This window comes from Cyprinus carpio, chromosome A12 (assembly GCF_018340385.1).
Source record: "Cyprinus carpio isolate SPL01 chromosome A12, ASM1834038v1, whole genome shotgun sequence".
Taxonomy (NCBI): Eukaryota; Metazoa; Chordata; class Actinopteri; order Cypriniformes; family Cyprinidae; genus Cyprinus; species Cyprinus carpio.
Genome location: NC_056583.1, coordinates 12,854,094 through 12,873,291, shown reverse-complemented (window position 1 = coordinate 12,873,291; position 19,198 = coordinate 12,854,094). Strand labels below are relative to the sequence as shown.

Here is a 19,198-nt window from a genome sequence, read left to right as displayed (position 1 = left end):
TCATACAATGAAGAATAAAGGTCAAGTTTGGCATAGATGTACTGCCCCAGTGAATGTTTTGACCTCTCATTTTCCTCACAATGTTTGCTTATGACTGCGTTTCAGTTTGAAGATAGTAGAGCTGTTTATCTCACTCTAACCTGTCCATTCTTTCTAGGTCCATTTGCTCCCGCTGACACACAACACTGCCACTAATGGCTAATGACCGAATGATAAATGAATATGTGCACGCTCGCACACACAAACACAAAAATATGTGAGGAACACTAATGTGAAAAGCCACAGTGCAAACACGCATAAGCACGGCCTCTGTTTATCGTCTATTGTCCAAGGGGCTTCTGTTTTTTTCACAGAAGCAAGAGAAAGGAGATGGATATGTTTACATATGTGGCGACAGCTTTAAATACATTGTTTAAAATAGCATCTGTGGGATAATCTCCCAAAAGTCACCACAGTACAAGCAAATATCAAGCATCAAATGCAGATTAGAACTTCATTCCTTAATTAAAGGCTAGTTTTAGTAATGTTCTAACATAAGCTCACTGAAAACTTCAAAAACATACATATACAGTACATAAAATTCAAGTCTGCAGTTTCAAACTGAAATGAACTGAACAGTATTGGCAGTGAAACACCAACAAGTTTTACTCCTTTTCACACTATTTACAATTACGGAGCAGATTATTGGTTTATAAATTATTATTCTCATTCAGTTTCTTGCAAAATTTGCAACCTTTACCATAGTGCATGATTTGTAAACTTTCTAAACATGTTCATGTATGCATCACATTATCAGCTCCATACTGTATGTATGGTTTTTCTGATGCAGTAAACTTGCTCAGTAGCTCACCCGGTACAACATTGTAAGAGTCCATTAAAACACATCATAATAAAAGAGTTCAATGACTCAAGCTAAAATGGCATAGTGTGTTTAACTTGCTTTTATTAACAATGACCATTTAGGTTTTAGTGTAGGTGCTATTTTCAAACGCAGTTGCATTAACGCATTAAAATTACATCATCATTTACTCATCCTCATGTCATTTCAAAGCAGTATGTGGAACAAAAGAGAAGATAGTTTGAAGAATGTTTCAATCGTTCTGTCTATACAGTGGAAACTAGACCCCACTGACTTACACTCTATGGAAAAAAGCATCTTGCTTTGTGTTCCAGAGAATAAAGAAGGTCACCCACATTTGGATCAACATGAAGGTGAGTAATTTTCATTTGTGTTTAAACTAAATGAACATCAACCGCTATCTGTAACACAATAAACAATGAGTAACTGTGGCAGATGTTAATGAAATAGATCTTTAAATACTCTCTGCCTAAGTACGCATCAAAAATTACAAACATTGGTGAAGCCATACAAACAAGAATACTGTAGCAATTAGAAACAGTGGGGTTCTCTATGGGAAAATGAGAGCAAATCCTAATTTAGTCATGGCTGCCATTTGAAGCTCTTCATCTCACTTATCAAGCCATCGGATATAGCTGATGTTATTTTTCTCCTCTTTTTTATGAAACATGAATAGTGCCTCTGTCATTTAAGGAAGCAGAGAGATGGAATGCGTACGTGTGTGTTTATACGGGGTTTTTGTCGAACATTGGTTTGTGCAAGCATGTGTGTGTGTGTGTGAGTTTGAGGGGAGTCTGTCAGTCTGGGTGCTAGAAGGGGCCTGGGATGTCTCCTTCCTGCTGACTTCCTTATCGCCATGGAGATCCCGAATCTATGTCTCTCTGGTGTCCGCTGCTGCTCTCAAGGCACACACAAACATTCATTCTCACACAAATACATACACACTCACACTCCTCAGAGACTAGGAACGGGATGCAGGAAGTTGTCCTCCACCTCACTTGAAAGTAGGCCCCTGGTAAAAGAGATTCCAGAGGGTGTATGTGTGTTAAAGTTTTTTGGTGGGGCCCCAGAATCGAGCTGATGGTTTGTTTTCAGAGCCATTACTATGACAGACTGTTTACTGAGAGGGGCAGATTACAGTTGCACTCTGCACTGCTGCTAGTCCCCCAGCATAAACAGCCACACCAGCACGGCTTACTGTTATTAATGAAGAGCACCTCCTTTCTTTCTACTTCTTTACCTCATTTATTTACCACACTCATGATTCATCATGCTCTTAAATTGACTGCATCCTTAAAAGCCACATGAAATGGCTTGACGAGCGCAGTTGTATTTCCTATGCTGGCATATTTCCTATTGAAGCAAAAAACAAAAAAAATTACCTTTAGTTTACATAACAGTCACTAGCATGTTTTTATGTCATTATTATAATTTTTTGACATTATCATTCAAAAGTTTGGGGTCTGTAACTTTTTGAATTTTGGCAGTTATGTTCACCAAGGATTAATATTATATATTGTAATTTTTAAAAATAATTTTACAGTTTAAAATAACTGTTTTCTATTTTAATACATTTTAATATGTAATTTAAACCTGTGATGGTAAAGCTAAATTTTCAGCAGTCAATACTCCAGTCTTCAGTGTCACATGATCCTTCAGAAATCATTCTAATATGCTGATTTGTTACTCAAGAAATTTTTCTTATTATTATCAATACTATCAAAACAAGTAAGCTGCAAGTTTTTTTTTTTTTTTTTTTCAGTGATACTTTTTTCAGGATTAATTAATTTAATGTATCCCTTCTGAATAAAAGTAGTGTACATACAGATGTTTATTTATTTATTTATTTATTTTACTATGGGTATATTTGGAAGTGTAGACAAAAATAATCTTTCACTAGTGTATTTAATTTGTATTTAAAAAACTACACTTAAATTTTTTTTTATAAAATTAATAAACTCATTTTATTTAAAAATACTTAAAAAAATACAAATTCTCTACTGGTCTTTCTAAGGCTAATTTTTATGGCTGGTATTTTATGAACTGTAAACGAATTAAATACATTTTCTTTAGTTTTCTTTATTTTCATCACATGTAACATGCATTTCACAGACACTGTTGTCTATTTAGCAAACAAAGTACAATATAAAAAAACAGTGTTACTGTAGAAATGTTGGCTGTGGTGTAAATAACAAGTGTGAGGAACAGTCTTTTTTTAATTTATATCAGTCATATTCACAGAATTACTGAAATTACTCTATTATCAGATGTTTAAAAATGCTGTATTTTTGTTATAAATGTTGTGTTATATTTTTCAAGCAAATTATCATGCTTTAGGACTGTACTCAAAATGAATTAAAAGCATGAAAGTTTTAATGTGACCTTCATATTTATATTCTCATATATTGTACCATATGTCAGAGTGCTGCCAAAAGCATATAAGTTGGGGGGAAAAGTACATTTTTGAATAAAATCTCTTCCTAGGACAAAAAAATGTCAAAAGTTGAAGGAACACCCATACACAACTGTGTGCATGTCTAGGTTTATAAGTCACACTGTAGTGGAATACACACATACACTATTGATATTTCTTATTCAGGTGTTGATTATGATCAGACTCTGATTCACAGGAAAAAAAGAGGCATAGCATCCTGCTGTTTGGATACAAACAGGAGAAAGAAGGAGAGGACACAGGAGAAAGTTCTGGAAAGACAGCATGGTAGTTTGGTGCCAGAACAGATAGCGTTCCGGATGCCGCTCTACCTGGGAAAGTGACTGAAGTGGAGCAACCCTAGAAAAATAAGGGGGGTAAATTAGGACGATAATTAAAACAGAGTGCTGACAGAAGGAGAGAAGTTCAGCCAAGAGTCTGGCACAACAAACACTCAGTGCCCTGAGACGTCGGGCCAGTCTACCGACCGGAAGACATCAGAAAACCACTAACGCTATACTTGCGGAGCAAATAAAATGCTGCAGACATGACATTTCTGATGTCTGTTAAGACCTCCAGATATTTACAGAAAAGGCATGTCCTTCAACAGGAATTGCAAGAGCATGTAGCAATTGTGTGTTTGAATTTTAATTTCTGAGACCATTTAAACATCTAAATACATTTAGAAAGGTTGTATTTTCCTAGACATTTTGATTTTAATATTAAATGCAGACCCGGGGAAGTTTACCCTGCATCAAGTGTAATAGGAAATGCAGACACCACAGAATATTATATTGAGAACGTCATTCTGACAGCAACCCCAGCAGCAAAGATACATATGCATTTAGTATTTTCAGCAAACAGAGCTGTTCTTTGTTTAGATGGTACACACTGCTCAGCACTCAGTCTCCATGTGTGTCTCCCAGGCCCTCAGTTTCTTTTCAGGCTTTCCTGTAGAGCAGACACTCCTCAAATACACCGGCCCACATGCATACACAAACACAATAAACAGTGGCGCCTGTCTTCTTCTTCATTTATTCCCTGACCAAAAAAACCACACGCACACACGCAGTCACGCACATGCACCCGTACACACACAAACAGCCTTTCTCTGAGAAATGAAAATGCTAAAAAATCTGTGAGTGTTATTCATCGCTGAGGAGTCCCTGTCTGAATGTTTTGAGACAAATGGACAGAGACACCATTCATCTGTTTGATTTACTGTGTGAAAAACACTTCATTTACACTGTGATTCCACAGATCGGCCAGTTACACATGTCCTCGAAAACACTTTCTTACATGGGTTAGCTGGTGTTTTCACAAGTTCACTGAAACATTTGCTACACATCATGTGGTGAATCCTAAGGTTTAGTAATTTAACCCACTGGACCCCACAAACACATCTTTTTCAAACAGAGCCCTCATTGCCACACAGTGATAAAATCAGGCGTTGAACACTGACAAACATGGTGTATTAATGTTTGTTCTGATCAGGGGACAGCGTTTCGAAAACCTCCGGGATGTTTTTACAGAAAAAAAATTATTCCACGGATGTCAGTCCACACTGCACTGAGAAACTTTTCTAGAAATGTTACCTTTAAGTAGGAGTCCGGCAAATAGTCGCAGAATTGAAGCACGTGAGTCCATAGCATGCAATGGGAAAAGGATATGTGAGTGAAGTTATGAGAAGTTATTTCCTCCTTAACAACACTCTAATGCATGACGTATTTGGTTTATGTCATGAATCGAAAATGATTAACCGAATCTTGGTAAGCTGTCTTTTGTAAGGTAACACCATGGAAACTCACAAGTGACTGATTTGGAAAGCTTAGCACAGGCAGGTGCTTCCTATTTCAAGAGACATGCATGATGTAAGCATGTTGCTAAGCAAACATACACAACTGTGTAATTTTTAAAATAACAATATACATTAACATTTGAAAGTTTGGGACAAATGTTTCTTTTTAAAAGAGACCGATACTTTTATCTAGCAAGAATACATTAAATCAGTCAAAGATGACAGTAAAGACATTTATAATGTCACAAAATATTTCTATTTAAATTAAATGCTGTTCTTTTAAACTTTATATTCATTAAAGAATCCTAAAAAAAAGTATCACTGTTTCCACAAAAAAACATTAAGTAGCACTGTTTTCAACATTGATAATAATAAGAAATGTTTCTGAGTACCAAATCATCAGCATATTAGAATAATTTCTGATGGCTCATACGACACCAAAAACTGGAGCCGGTGCTGCTGAAAATTCAGCTTTGCCATCAGCAGAAAAATGACATTTAAAAAATTTATATTAAAATAAAAAAGTTATTTTAAATTGTAAAACTTGTTTCACAATATATGTGTTTTACTATATTTTTGATCAAATGAATGCTGCTTTTATGAGCATAAGAGACTTCTTTCAAAAACAAAAACAAAAAAATCGTACTGATCCCAAACTATGATCTGTACTTGCTACCCCAAGATGCCCGCTGTGTGACTGTATAACCTCAAGGGGACAAATCAAATCAAACCACATTTGGCATCACATCTCTTGACACAGGTGTGCAGGGGAGTCAAAAGTTTTGGTGTGGAGTACAGAACATCACTGCAGCGTCATCAGAGCTCCAAACTTTCAAGAGTAGCTTAAAATGCATAACACGCTGGAATTCTGTCAAGAAGAAGAGAGACTGTTCTCTCTAAATGTAAGTCAATAGAGGAGATGCAATGGAACACTGAATAAACTACTTTTATGTGGAAAAAGATAAAATGGACTGCCTCTCTGGTAATCTTCAACATGTTTGCCATGACATATTCATTGAAGAGTGAGCTATATTTGAAGTGTACTATCAGAGATATTACTGTTTTATAGGAGAAGTCACAGACAATTTTGCAACATGGGATCCGTAAATGTGACTGACCATCATAAAATATTTATAAGCCAACATTTCCTCCACAGAAACATTACATCTTTGGTTTATCCAATATATGCCCTGTGTCTTGCTCTCTAAGCCATCAACATGAGTATATTTGAAAAGGGTGTGCATACAATTATATCTATAAACATCTAAAGCATAGAAAGAGCCATTCCAGCCTGACAATTCCAGCCCAACCCAAAGTTATGAAGAGCAACATGGGATCTGCCAACACCTGCCATTTTGTTCTGCTGATAACCATGGTAACAGGAAGGGCAGATGGGGCACAGAGGATAATAGAGTGGAAGAGTGAGTGGGAAGAGAAAGGGAAGAGGGGAATAAAGAAAGAGGAATGGGGGGACGGTAATGAGTTTTAGGAGCGGCAGGATGGAAACAGGATGAGAGTCTCTAAGAGACTTGTTTAATGCAGAACAGAGGGAGTTTTATACCCACTTCTCAGGACGATCGTTTTTTTTTTTTTTTTTTTTTTTTACTTCCTCTCGCTTATTCGGGTTTGAGAAGAAATGAGAAGTTGAGCAGAGATGATTTGCCTTCACTGTTCTGTTCACAGAGTGGTTACAGCATGAGCAACACATAATGAGTGTCACATGTTATTATTATTATTACTAATGTACTAAAAGATCAGTTTTGTCTTCCCGATATATATTAGCTGGAGTAGGTTATCCTCTTTAAAGGGATAGTCACCGAAAAACGAAAATTTTCAACTCAACCTCGCGTGTCGTTCCAAACCTGTAAGACTTTCTATCTTTCTACTGTGGAACATAAAAGAACATCATTTGAGAATGTGTGTAGTGTTTTATTTTTGTTGTTGTTTTTTTTTTTTTAAGTACACAGTCAGGGGTCACCGAAACTGTTTGGTTTATCGACATTCTTAAACATATTTTCATTTGTGCTCTGCAGAAGAAATTCAGTCATACAGGTTTTAAATCAAACTTAAATGAGAGATGGGAAAGTTTTAAGAAACTAACTATTCCTGTATGGGACACATTCACACACACAAAGTTTAGTCAGGAGTGACTCTCGCAGCAGGAAGTTGACTTATTAGATCTACTTTCTTAAGAAACCATGGGTGAAAATAGATTAAAGCCCACCCTGCCGAGTGAGACAACGACAGAGTGTGTGAGTGTGCGAAAGAGATGAAAAGTCTTCAAAGTTGTATCATAAAGTATCTGGTTCCAGTGCTGCAGATAACAAAATACACACACACATGCTTGTGTTTGAAGACACGAGTGTGTGGAGAGGAAATGACTATAAACACACAGGAGGAAAAACACACAGTTTGATGTGATGGCAGGTGACATGTTCATATACCTAAAGCAGTTTAAAGTCACCTGAAAATAAATGTGACAACAAACTGAAACAGTCTTACAATGCCTGCGCTTTCCAGCAGGACCAGCAGCATGTCTTCAATTAAGCTTGTTTTGCCACTGGTAAGAAGTTTTTTCTTGTTTTAAGAATAAATTCCATTCAAGATACACTACCATTTAAAAGTTTGGGGTCAGAAACATTAAAAACTAAAATTCAAAAAGAAATAAAGATTGCATCCATATTGCATTAAATTGATCAAAAGCAACAATTTATATTTCAAATCAATACAGTTCTTTTAAACTTTATATTTACCACAGAATTCTGACAAAAAAAAAAAAAAAATGCTTTACCACCACAGGAATAAAAGACATTTTGAATAGAAGAGTTATTTTAAAATGTACTGACATTTTACAGTATTACCGTTTTGCTGTATTTTTGATTAAATAACTGCAGCCTTGGTAACCATAAGATGCTTCTTTCAGAAACATTAAACAATCTTACCGACCCCAGACTTTTGAATTTAAATGTATTCTCTAAAAATGTAATTATATTGAAATCTTATATATTTAAAATATATAAAAATGTTACTGTAATTACTGAGCCAGTAAAAATGGCTCTAAAATGTCCATAAAAATTATCTCCTGGGACCCATAAGTCTGACAATTCCATACACATTATCATATATTTTAATTTAATTTGAAAACTAAATTAACCCACATACTTTGATGAAAAAATCCTTGACCAGAATACTTAAATCAACAGGATACAATATATTCTTATATAAGAACAGTATCATGGATGACTTCAGTACAGGTCAAGGAGGAAATGTACCGTGTAAAAGAAATGAAGAAGTGTAAAATGAAATGAATGACAGGCCGGATACGGGATATTCTTACTGATGCTGAAACGCTAATGCGGTTTTTGCTTCCTTTCATTTTCTGTCCCTCTATCAAAGCAAAAGGAGTCAGTCTGGAGTGTTTATGCATCAGAGGCTGGCACCAGCAGAGATAAAAGAGATTTTAACCAAATAGCACAGAAAGGACAAAAGGGGCACAGGGACAGTGAATAGCTGTATACTGACTCACTTCACCCATTCATTCATCCATCTATTGATCTTTTCCTCCGATGCTCTCTCATTTCTGTTTTGAACTCAATATGCTCACCTCACTGGTGCACATGCCACCAAAATATTGTCAAAACACCCTTTATTTGACCTTTTTCATACAAAGAACCTCCATGAATGGCCTGAAAAAGCCTCCGATTTTTAACTATTGTATTCAGTCAACAGAAGTTTGCCGACCGTAAAACAGGATGCATATTTCCCAACACTCTCAACCATGTAGTTCATGAGTCTTGGCTCCAGGTGAAAGGACAACAGTCCACACTGTCCACATGTTCTGCAAACAGATAAAACTGTCCTGCCAGTGTAAACAGAAAGTAATAGCATTTATTAAGCAGTTTAAACGGGTGTTCACCAAAATGTAAGTTCAAAAGCTTTCTATCACTTTCAAATCTCTCACATCTTCTTTCATATTTCATATATACTTCTCTGTCCCATCCCCCAGTGGGACCCCACGTCCGTTATCGCTGTTCTTGAGGACAGAATTTGGTCTGTCTTCTCTTCAAAAGCTCCCGACTGTCCAATCTCCTCAGTTATCTTTCTCTTGCTTTCTTTTTCGCTCCCTCACTTCCCCTGGTGGTCTGTGCGTTGGAAGACCACGGGAGGCAGATGACTCTTCCCTCTCTTTGAAATGAGAGAGAGAGAGAGAAAGCGAAGCAGAGAAAGTGAGAGAGTCAACAGCGTAGACATCAAACACAGCAAAGTCACGACAAAGGACATTTAGGAAAGAACTTTTGATCTGTTCCACACTCCACCTCCCTCTGCCCTCTTTAAACCTGCCTATTAAAAGTGTAACTCAAACCAGGCTTGTTGGCACAGGAGGAGACATGTTTGGGCTTCGATTACTCAGCTCAGGTCAAAGGTCATTGAATGGGTCTTGTTAGGTACACATGGAACTGTAACAGAGTTTAACTTGTGAATTTATAAAACATTTCGAAAAAGACTTATTGATCTGTTTTTAGAGCAGTAGTTCACCCCAAAATAAGAATTTTGACATCATGTACTCAACCTATGTTGGTCTAAACCTGAAACCTAAAAAAAGCCCAGTGTTAAAACTGAAATTAAAATATATTAATGCTAACTAGAAATACTACAATGAAAAACTAATACAATGACAAGCAAATTATGAAAATAACTAAAACACAAATTTAAATGTAAACTGAAAATATTAAAATGTTTAATAAATACTATATTAGTATATAAATAATACTAAATGACACTGACCCACACAATAGATTTACACAAGGAAAGGGCCTAAATTTCATTGTTAGTTGCTATTCAGTTGTATTTACTCCAGTTAAAACTATTATATGACTTCAGAAGACTTCAAATGTAGCACAAGAGTCACTTTTATGATGATTTTTGGTCATTTTAGAGCTTACTGTTCACTTTCATAGTATAAAGACAGCTTGAAAGTCTTGCTACACATCTCATTTTATGGTCTGTGGAAGAAAGGAAATCATACAGATATCATACAGCTTTAATTTAAATACATTTCAGAAATTAAATACAAAAATATAAATATTTAAAATTATTTCTATGTATATTCACAGGCCCAATGACCACTTTGAGCTGCATGTGATTACGTTAAACAATGTTTTGTTAATCTCACAAAAGAACACAAATCTACACAGTGACTTTGGCACAGTTGGAGAGATGGAGATAATCGGCAGGAGAGATGCACTCCTCGCTTTCATTCTGCCACTGGAGAGAGGGAACAAAGGACAGAGGTCAGAGGTCAGAACTGCAGGCCTCAAAAGAGTACAAGACAAAACATACAAACACACATACCGACACACACAAACTACAAGCCTAACACCAACATACATAAAAACACAAAAACGCCCACACACATTACACACATGCATTTTATTATTAAGTATTAAAATCTGGTTGTAATTTGCTGTGCAACAGGAACATCTGTACATATTCACTACCAGTCGAAACTTTGGAATAATTATTATTTAATGTTTTTGAAAGAAGTCCATTATACACCTAGGCTACATTTATTTGATTAAAAAATACAATAAAAAAAAAGAAATATTGTGAAATATTTTTTCTATTTAAAATAACTTTTCTATTTTAATGTATTTTAAAATGTTATTATTTCTGTGTTGGCAAAATTTCTAATATGCTAAACTGGTGCTTAGTTATTATCAATTATTACTGGTGCTCAATTATTAACTATCAATGCGCTTGTCACTGTTTTTTTTTTTTTGGGGGGGGGGGGCTGTGATAAATTTCTTTTTTTTCAACATTTTTTTGATGAACAGAAAGTTCAATGAACAGCATTAATTTCAAACAGAAATCTATTGATTGACTTATTGATTGATTTTACCCCATACTTTTGAATAGCTGTGTATCACAGTTTCCACAAAATTATTAAAGGGTCATATGATGCAATTTTAGTTTTTCCTTTCTCTTTGGAGTGTTACAAGCTCTTTGTGCATAAACAAGATATGTAAAGTTGCAAAGACTAAAGTCTCAAATCCAAAGAGTTATTCTTTATAAAAGTTAAGAGTCAACCACACCCCCCTAAAATGGCTTGTTCTAACACGCCCCCACATCTCTACGTCACTATGTGGGAAGATTTGCATAACGACACCCAAATGTTCATGAAAAGAAAGAAGGCGTAACTTTGATTCTCGCTGTTGCCACCGTCACCATGTTGTGGAGTTGCTGTGTGTTTCCTTGTGAAAGTGAAACTACATTGTTTGGACTTCCAAAAGAGGACATGACTAGAAATCAGTGGTTAAGTTTTATTTCAACACTGTTCCAGAACAGTCCAACCCAAATATTCAGATGTGTGCAGCGCATTTTATGGAGGATGAGGACTGTTTCCTGAACCAGTAGCCTGCAATGCATCTGTGGCACAATGGCTGTTACTATAAAGTTGGGCAATTCAAATTTTGCAAGGACAGTCTGGCGCTTCTGACTCACAGCCTGTAAGTATGTTTTTCATATTTAAATAATTTGCCACTGATGATTCAGACGAGAGTTTTGATCAGAAGAGTAGGCTTGCTTTTAGTTGTTTCTCAGATCACAAATGCAGACATGGTTTTATGTTTACACAGTGCCATATGCAATGCAATGCGTAAAACGACAGTATAAGTCATTATAATCAGTAATTATGTCCCCACTGGTTGCAGCATATGCCTCGTTTGTAATGGGTTTTATTGGTTTTGTCTTGTCTAGTGATGTCCGGATCGCGAACAAATCTTTCTGTTTAACCGGATCTTCTTAGTGAACAGTCGAACCAGTTCACCAAATCGAACTGAATCGTTTGAAACGGTTCGCGTGTCTAATACGTACTAATCCACAAATTACTTAAGTTATTTGGTTTATAAACGTGCCTTACACTCCCTCTGATGCAAAATAAATCAATATTCCTCATTCAGTTACTCCAACATTACATTGATTGAACTGCTAAAAGAGAACCGATGATGGGATGTGCACTAGCAGAGCAGCTGGACTGAGTCTCGTGCTGCTGTCCTAGGAGACGGCATAGTATGTTAAGGGGCGTAACAATTCCCTCACACGCTTGAGGCATTCGGCCAATCACAATGCACTGGATAGCTGGCCAATCAGAGTACACCTCGCTTTTTCAGAACGATGAGCTTTGTAAAAATCGACACGTTTTAGAAAGGCAGGGCATAGAGGAGAAGCAATAATGTAAATTATATGGAAAATAATGCGTTTTTTGAAATATAATACTTTCATCCGAGACAAGTGTGGACAACAGAGTGTCCTATTAACAAACTCTAAAAGAGATTAAAGGGTCCAATGCCTGATTCAAATGCTGCTAAAAGCCCAATGAAAGAAAAACTGACCCAATAAATGTCAGCGCTTTAAAAGCTGCCACAAACAAACGCTCAAGGACAGTCGGGTTGTATACTCTCTGCTTGGCCTGTGCTTTGGTTTGCATGTGTATGCCAGAGTTCATTCTTGAAACTTTCAGGGAACATGTCTCTAAAAGGTGTGTCATAAGCATGTAATCTTGGGAGAGTGCTCATAATGTCCTAAAAGCTTTCTAAGGGTCAGTGTTTGAGTAAGTGCACGTGTTTGTTTAACCATCTTTGTGTGAGGTTTATGTTTCTTAGAGTCTCAGGCGTTATGTAATGCATGCCTTCTGCAACTTATTAAGGCTTTCAGTGATGTTTGTATGTGTGTGTTTCTGAAGGCATATGTGTCATAGCAACCTGGTGGTCATGTTCAATATGTGTTTTGGCTGGAACTGCATAACTATATGCTTAAAGCAAAAGTTCACCACAATTTTAAATTTAAATTTCACCTTGTTTCTCAATCAAGCTATTGCATGACTTCCGAATATGTGTTATAATGGTACAAGTTGCATGGATTACATATGAAGGTTTTTGTATTTTATTTATATATTTTTTTTTTAATCCTTTTTGGAGCTTGACAGCCACTGATCACTATCCACTTTATGGAATTGAGCAGCATGAACCCTCTTCAAAACTTCTCTTTTTGCGTTCCAAGCATGATAGACAGTCAAGACAGTCATACATTTTTGAAACAACACAAGGGTGAAATGAGGGCAAAACTTCCATAGATTAACTGTGTCTTGAATTCCACGCATGCAGTCCACTAGCATTCCCCCTAACTAGATAGTAGTCTGTTCAATTCTTAGTGAGATGGAACCATTACGGAGGAGAAGGGCACAAGACAACATTCCTAGACAGAGAAGAAAAGAGTTTTAGAGACAAGGACATTTGTAGCTGCAGTTGCCAGAGAAGGTCTTGGTATCTCAAGTGAGCATTTGAGAGATATGAAGAAATTTGTTTCGATGCATCCCTCTTTATTATTATTATTATTATTATTATTATTTTAGTTGAACACACACACAGTTTTAAAATGTACTTTTCTTGTGAAAAAAAATACCTTTTTCGGGATTCTCTGACACACAGAAAGAGCAAAATCTTTCATTTGAAATAGAAATATTTTGTGACATTATTAATGCCTTTGCTGTCACTTTTGATCAGTTTAATGTGTCCTTGTCAAATAAAACCATTAATTTATTTTAAACAATCAGATTTATGACTACAAATGCATGACTAAAGAGCAGTTTAGCTTTATTGATAGAATATACAAGGCAAACAAATATACACACAATACACTTACTCTATCTGTCTGTCTTTCCTTCCATTACACTACTGGTGGTCAAGTATGTGACAAAGTAAAGAGGTGTGCTTCAGTTTGAACTGTATCTCAATCTCACTCAGTAGCTCCAGGCAGATGGTATGAGGTCAGTCTCTAAAAGCCCAGAAAAGATGCTCCTATCTCAGCCACACACTCTCCAGCTCTGCTGCATCTGCTCACTAATAGATAGCACAGAAGTACAGACAGCAATGTGTCTGCATATGGGTGGATGCATGTGACATCAAAACTTGTAAAACTGCATTTTTCCATCTCAAAAATATACCTTAATTACGACCTATGCTCTCAATGTCAAATGCAGAAACGTTAATTGATGCATTCATGACCTCAAAGTTAGATTATTGTAATGTTTTATTGGGTGGTTGTTGTGCGGGCTTAATAAACAAACTCCAGCTGGTCCAAAATGCAGCAGCTAGAGTTCTTACTAGAACCAGGAAGTATGATCATATTAGCCCGGTTCTGACAACACTGAACTGGCAGCCTATTAAACATTGTATAGATTTTAAAATCTTGCTTATTATTTATAAAGCCCTGAATGGTTTAGCACCTCAGTATTTGAACAAGCTCTTATTGCATTATAGTCCTCCATGTCCGATGCATTCTCAAAACTCTGGCAATTTGTTAATGTCTAGAATATCAAAATCAACTGTGGGCGGCAGATCCTTTTCCTGTTTAGCGCCCAAACTCTGGAATAACCTACCTAACATTGTTTGGGAGGCAGACACACTCTGTCAGTTTAAATCTAGTTTAAAGACCCATCTCTTTAACCTGGCTTACACATAACACACTAACACATTTCTAATATTCAAATCCGTTAAAGGATTTTTTGGCTGCTTTAATTAGTACAGCCGGAACCGGGAACACTTCCCATAACACCCAATCTACTTGTTACATTGTTAGAAGAATGGCATCTACGCTGATATTAGTCATATTAATGATATTAGTTTCTTATTCCGAGGTCACCGTAGCCACCAGATCCAGTCTGTATCCACATCAGATGGTCACTGAAGTCACCCATGATCCAGTACATATCCAGCCCAGATGATGGATCCGCACCTAGAGATGACCTCTACAGCCCTGAATATTAGAAGAGACCAGGACAACTAGATGAGCCCCAGAGACGGATCCCCAGTGAAGACCTTGTCCCCAAGATGTTCACAGAGACAAGACCACAGGAACCAGATGAGTCCTCTGCACAATCTGACTTTGCTGCAGCCTGGAATTGAACTGCTGGTTTCGTCTGGGCAGAGGAGAACTGGCCCCCCGACTGAGCCTGGTTTCTCCCAAGGTTTTTTCTCCATTCTGTCAACAATGTAGTTTTGGTTCCTTGCCTCTATCGCCTCTGGCTTGCTTAGATGGAGACACTTAATATCCAGCGATATCGTTGACTTAATTGCACAGATACTAAACTGAACTGAGCTGCATGATGACATCACTGAATTCAATGATAAACTGCCTTTAACTGAAAATTGAGAGTTTACTATTGTCATTTTGCACTATTGACAGACTATTTTCCTATTTAATACTGTAAAGTTGATTTGACACAATCTGTATTGTTAAAAGCGCTATATTAATAAAGGTGACTTGACTTGACATCATTGAAATAAATGTGTGTGCGGTTACTATGAAGGCAGATGGTCATGCATTCAGAGCCGATGTGATCATATTAGAGACTGTAGCATCTGCCTCACAGACCCAATAACTGATAGACAAAGCCAGAAAACAGACTTTTGTCTAACACGCAGTTGATCACAAAGATAAACATATAAACATTTTTTCAGCATGCTAGATGGATGTTGGTGCACAACTTCTAATGAACTGGTTATATAAACCTGATATCACAGTTTTTTAATTAAAAACAAACCAGTAAAGTCCACGTTGTACTCATGGCGAAGTTCTTTTTTTGCTCCTTGCCCAGAGGTGAAACTATGCAATGATATGTGGTTTTTAAACATTCCAATGCTGCAGTATGAAAAAAAGCAGTTAAGAAATCATCTGATCATATATAATGTACTATAAAGAGTGGTTTTGAACCACCAAAAAAAAAACTTTCATTTGGCCCCATTTTGTCTGGCCCAAATCACACACATGCATTCTTCAGTTTCAACTATTTTTTAATTGTTCAAAAAATCAGCCATTATTAACCCATTCTTATGTTGTTCCAAAGTGGTTTGACAATTTTCATACCACGACAGTTCAGTGACAACATAAAGCTCCCAAAAGAAATAAACATACCAAAAACACTCCTAATGTAATACATATGTACAGTATAACTATCCAAACATAAAAATTCTCCAAGTATCTTCAAGCCATACAATATCATGAATTTGTGTGACAAGTTTTAAGCACACATATACTCATGCGGCTAATGAAGACACAATAAATATATATATATAAAAAAACAGCTTGTCCTTCAGTGTATGTGGCTAGTGGGTGTCTTGTAGCTTCTAAAATCAAGTGCACTAACTTTCTTGAACCTGTGGGTGGCACAAAGATCACCTCAGCGCTGTCATGAACTTTATGTAAGATTTATGTAAGCTTAAAAGCGTGTATGAGAGAGGATTACATTTTCACTCTGGACTTTATCCACTGCTTCCTGCCAAGCTTTTCCAGTTGGTCACAATCAGACTAATGGAATGAAGTTTATCAGAGCAAGATGAACTTTGACCTGTAAAGCCTAAACAAGACTCGGGACAGGGTGAGGTTCATAACAGACACTTAGCCTATCGTATGTACAAAACTTCCCACAAACGCACATTCATTTTTAATTGAATGCTGAATAGAAGGAAGATCAAGAGTGTCTTTTCCTGCTGCTGTAGGAAAGAATAAAAGCAAGGTATGACCTACCACAGAGAGGACAAAGAGATGACTCTGTAGCAGGTAAACCAAGACATCTGCTGAAACATGGGATGAAACACTGTCATCCATCTGAATTCTCTCTCTCTGTCTGTCTCATTCTGTTGCTCACTCTTTCTATCTCGCTTTCTTTCTGGTATCAAAGCGACATTGCTTTGGCTAATCAGCTGCTCCTTTGATCCCTGTCTATCAGGACCCCTGGGGACTCTGGGTTGCCCTTTCATCTGCCTGACTACTGGGTTCTTTCAGAGAAGACAGTGATAATCTGATTAACTGTAATACTTATCCTAGAAAGAGAGAATGAGAGAGAGAAAGAGATAGAAGAGAGACAGAGAAAGCGAAAGATTGTTGTGGTGGGTAGGGGGTGGAGACTTTGTCTCTCAAACTATGCACAGTCTTCTGGGGAAAATTATACAAAACAAATGCCTAAAACGAACAACAGTGACCAAAATCTTAGTCCTGGACATACAAATCAGATTAAAACTGAGCCAGCAAAGACAAAAGTCTTATAAATAAACAAACACAAAAAGCCAGGAGTTTAGATTCACATACAAATGCTGAGCCAAACGTCTTCCTGCAGTGAGTACAACTGGTCTACTTTTACTGCTGTTTGTTTTCAGGGTAATTAGTTTGGAAAGACAAAGTTGCTCTACCTACTCCAACCCCCCCAGCAAATCATCTACTTCCTCCTCCTGTTTGTGCCAAGAACACCCTCAAACAGCTCTCTGTCAGGCACCAGTGTTTTAGTTCTTATTAAACTGTTCCTTTCTTATTTTTCTTTTTGTTTTAGTTATTTTAGTATATCAAGTTAAACTAAATGAAAATGATAAATGTTGCCTTGGCAACTAGCTGAAATAAAATAAGTATAGTTTTTAAAGTTTTATTTCAGTTTTTTATTTCCAGTTACAAAAATGTTTATTTATTTTATGTTCTATGGTTTCAGTTTTAGTCAAGCACACTACAGAGTGTAGGACAGGGAACAATGAAGAGCAGAGAGACAGACTGCGAGGAAGAGAGAGAACAGGTCTAGACCTGCCTGTGTGAAGTCAGCAGATGGAATTAGATATGATGTCCTCTCAAGTTAATGTTTTAAATGGTCACTTACTTAAAGGGTGTCCTCTGACGGAGTACATGATGGAATCCGCAAGCTCCTGTTTGAGGCCATTGATAGAGCTGTGATACTCTGAAATCACGCAAGAAAACACTGAATTGGATTTCTGAACTCGTTTGACAGTTTCATTGGTCAACCATGTTTCTTATACTGACACCAAGTGGTGTGGATGTAGCATTATGCAAATGTAGTGGTTCCAAGTGTCTGATGTTATTCTAGAAATCACAGTCAGACATTCATTTATTTTGTAAATGTCCAATAACTGGGGTTAATGGGATAAAACTAGTAGGAATTAGCTGGTCATCACAAAATAGTGGCCCATACCCATGAGGCAACCTTAAACAGCTTTTATTTGCTTATGTTACATTTAAAGACATATTATTTATAATATTATATTATATATCAACTTATAGAGTGTTACGTTTTATATTTTTTAATATATTTTAAAATGTACTTTATTCCTGTGGTGGCAAAGCTAAATTCAGTAGACATTACTCCAGTCTTCAGGGTCACATGATCCTACAGAAATCATTTTAATGCTGATTGGTGCTCAAGAAACATTTATTATCAGTGTTGAAAACAGTTGTGGTGCTTAATATTTAACATTTTTAAACAACATTTTGTTGTGTGGTTTTTTTTTTTTTTTTGGATTTCTTTCATGAATATAAAATTCAAAAGCATTTCAACAGCATTTGTTTTAAATAACCTTCTGCAAGATTATAAATGTCTTTACTTTTTGATAAATTGAATGCATTCTTGCTAAATTTTTTTCTTTCTTTCTTAAATCTTACTGACCCCAAACTTTAGAATGCTATTGCACATGATTTAAAATTTCAAAAGTAATATTAATTTCTGCAAAGGTAAAAAAATAAATAAATAAAATAAAATAAAATAAAATAAAAGTAAATAAAATAAAAAAATGAGAGGAAAAAAAAAGTATACAAGGACCTACATGATATTTCATTTCATCTCCAGGACACATCTGCATGGTCCCCACCTCCCTGTCAAGCTAAAGGTCTGCCCTTCACGTGTCATGGACAGCCACAACCACCATGGAAGAGCAGAGACAGACAGAAACATTATTATCTGTTTCATCCTTAAAGAGATCTCTCCTGCTGATGTCTGGTCATCATGACATATTTGAACACCCAGCACCTTCACTGAAGTGGTGTGGTGGTGTCTTGAAAAAAAGAAAAAAAAAGGTGCAGATAAAAGTGAAGAGATACAGAGTTACAGTTTCTTTTTTAGAAGCTGTCATGCTATGGGAGAAGGTAAATTGCCCAGCATAGAGATGGATTAGTTGAAATCACTGGGATTCTTAAAGGATTAAGAGGATTCTGGCATTTCCATTGTGTTAGAGGACTGGCAGAGTTTGGGGCCATTCATCCAAAAATAACATATGGCTTT

General features: G+C 36.5%; 1 long non-coding RNA gene across 1 annotated transcript; it reads right to left on the bottom strand.

Annotated features, from left to right (window-relative positions):
- Nucleotides 1-8,130: 8,130 nt before the first annotated feature.
- On the bottom strand, nt 8,131-17,962 carry LOC122147006. The gene is made up of 3 exons (XR_006161346.1): nt 17,786-17,962; nt 9,050-9,273; nt 8,131-8,947 (listed from the first exon to the last, which is right to left on the bottom strand). It is a non-coding gene; the product is annotated as an uncharacterized LOC122147006 (long non-coding RNA).
- Between the last annotated feature and the right edge of the window lie 1,236 nt (nt 17,963-19,198).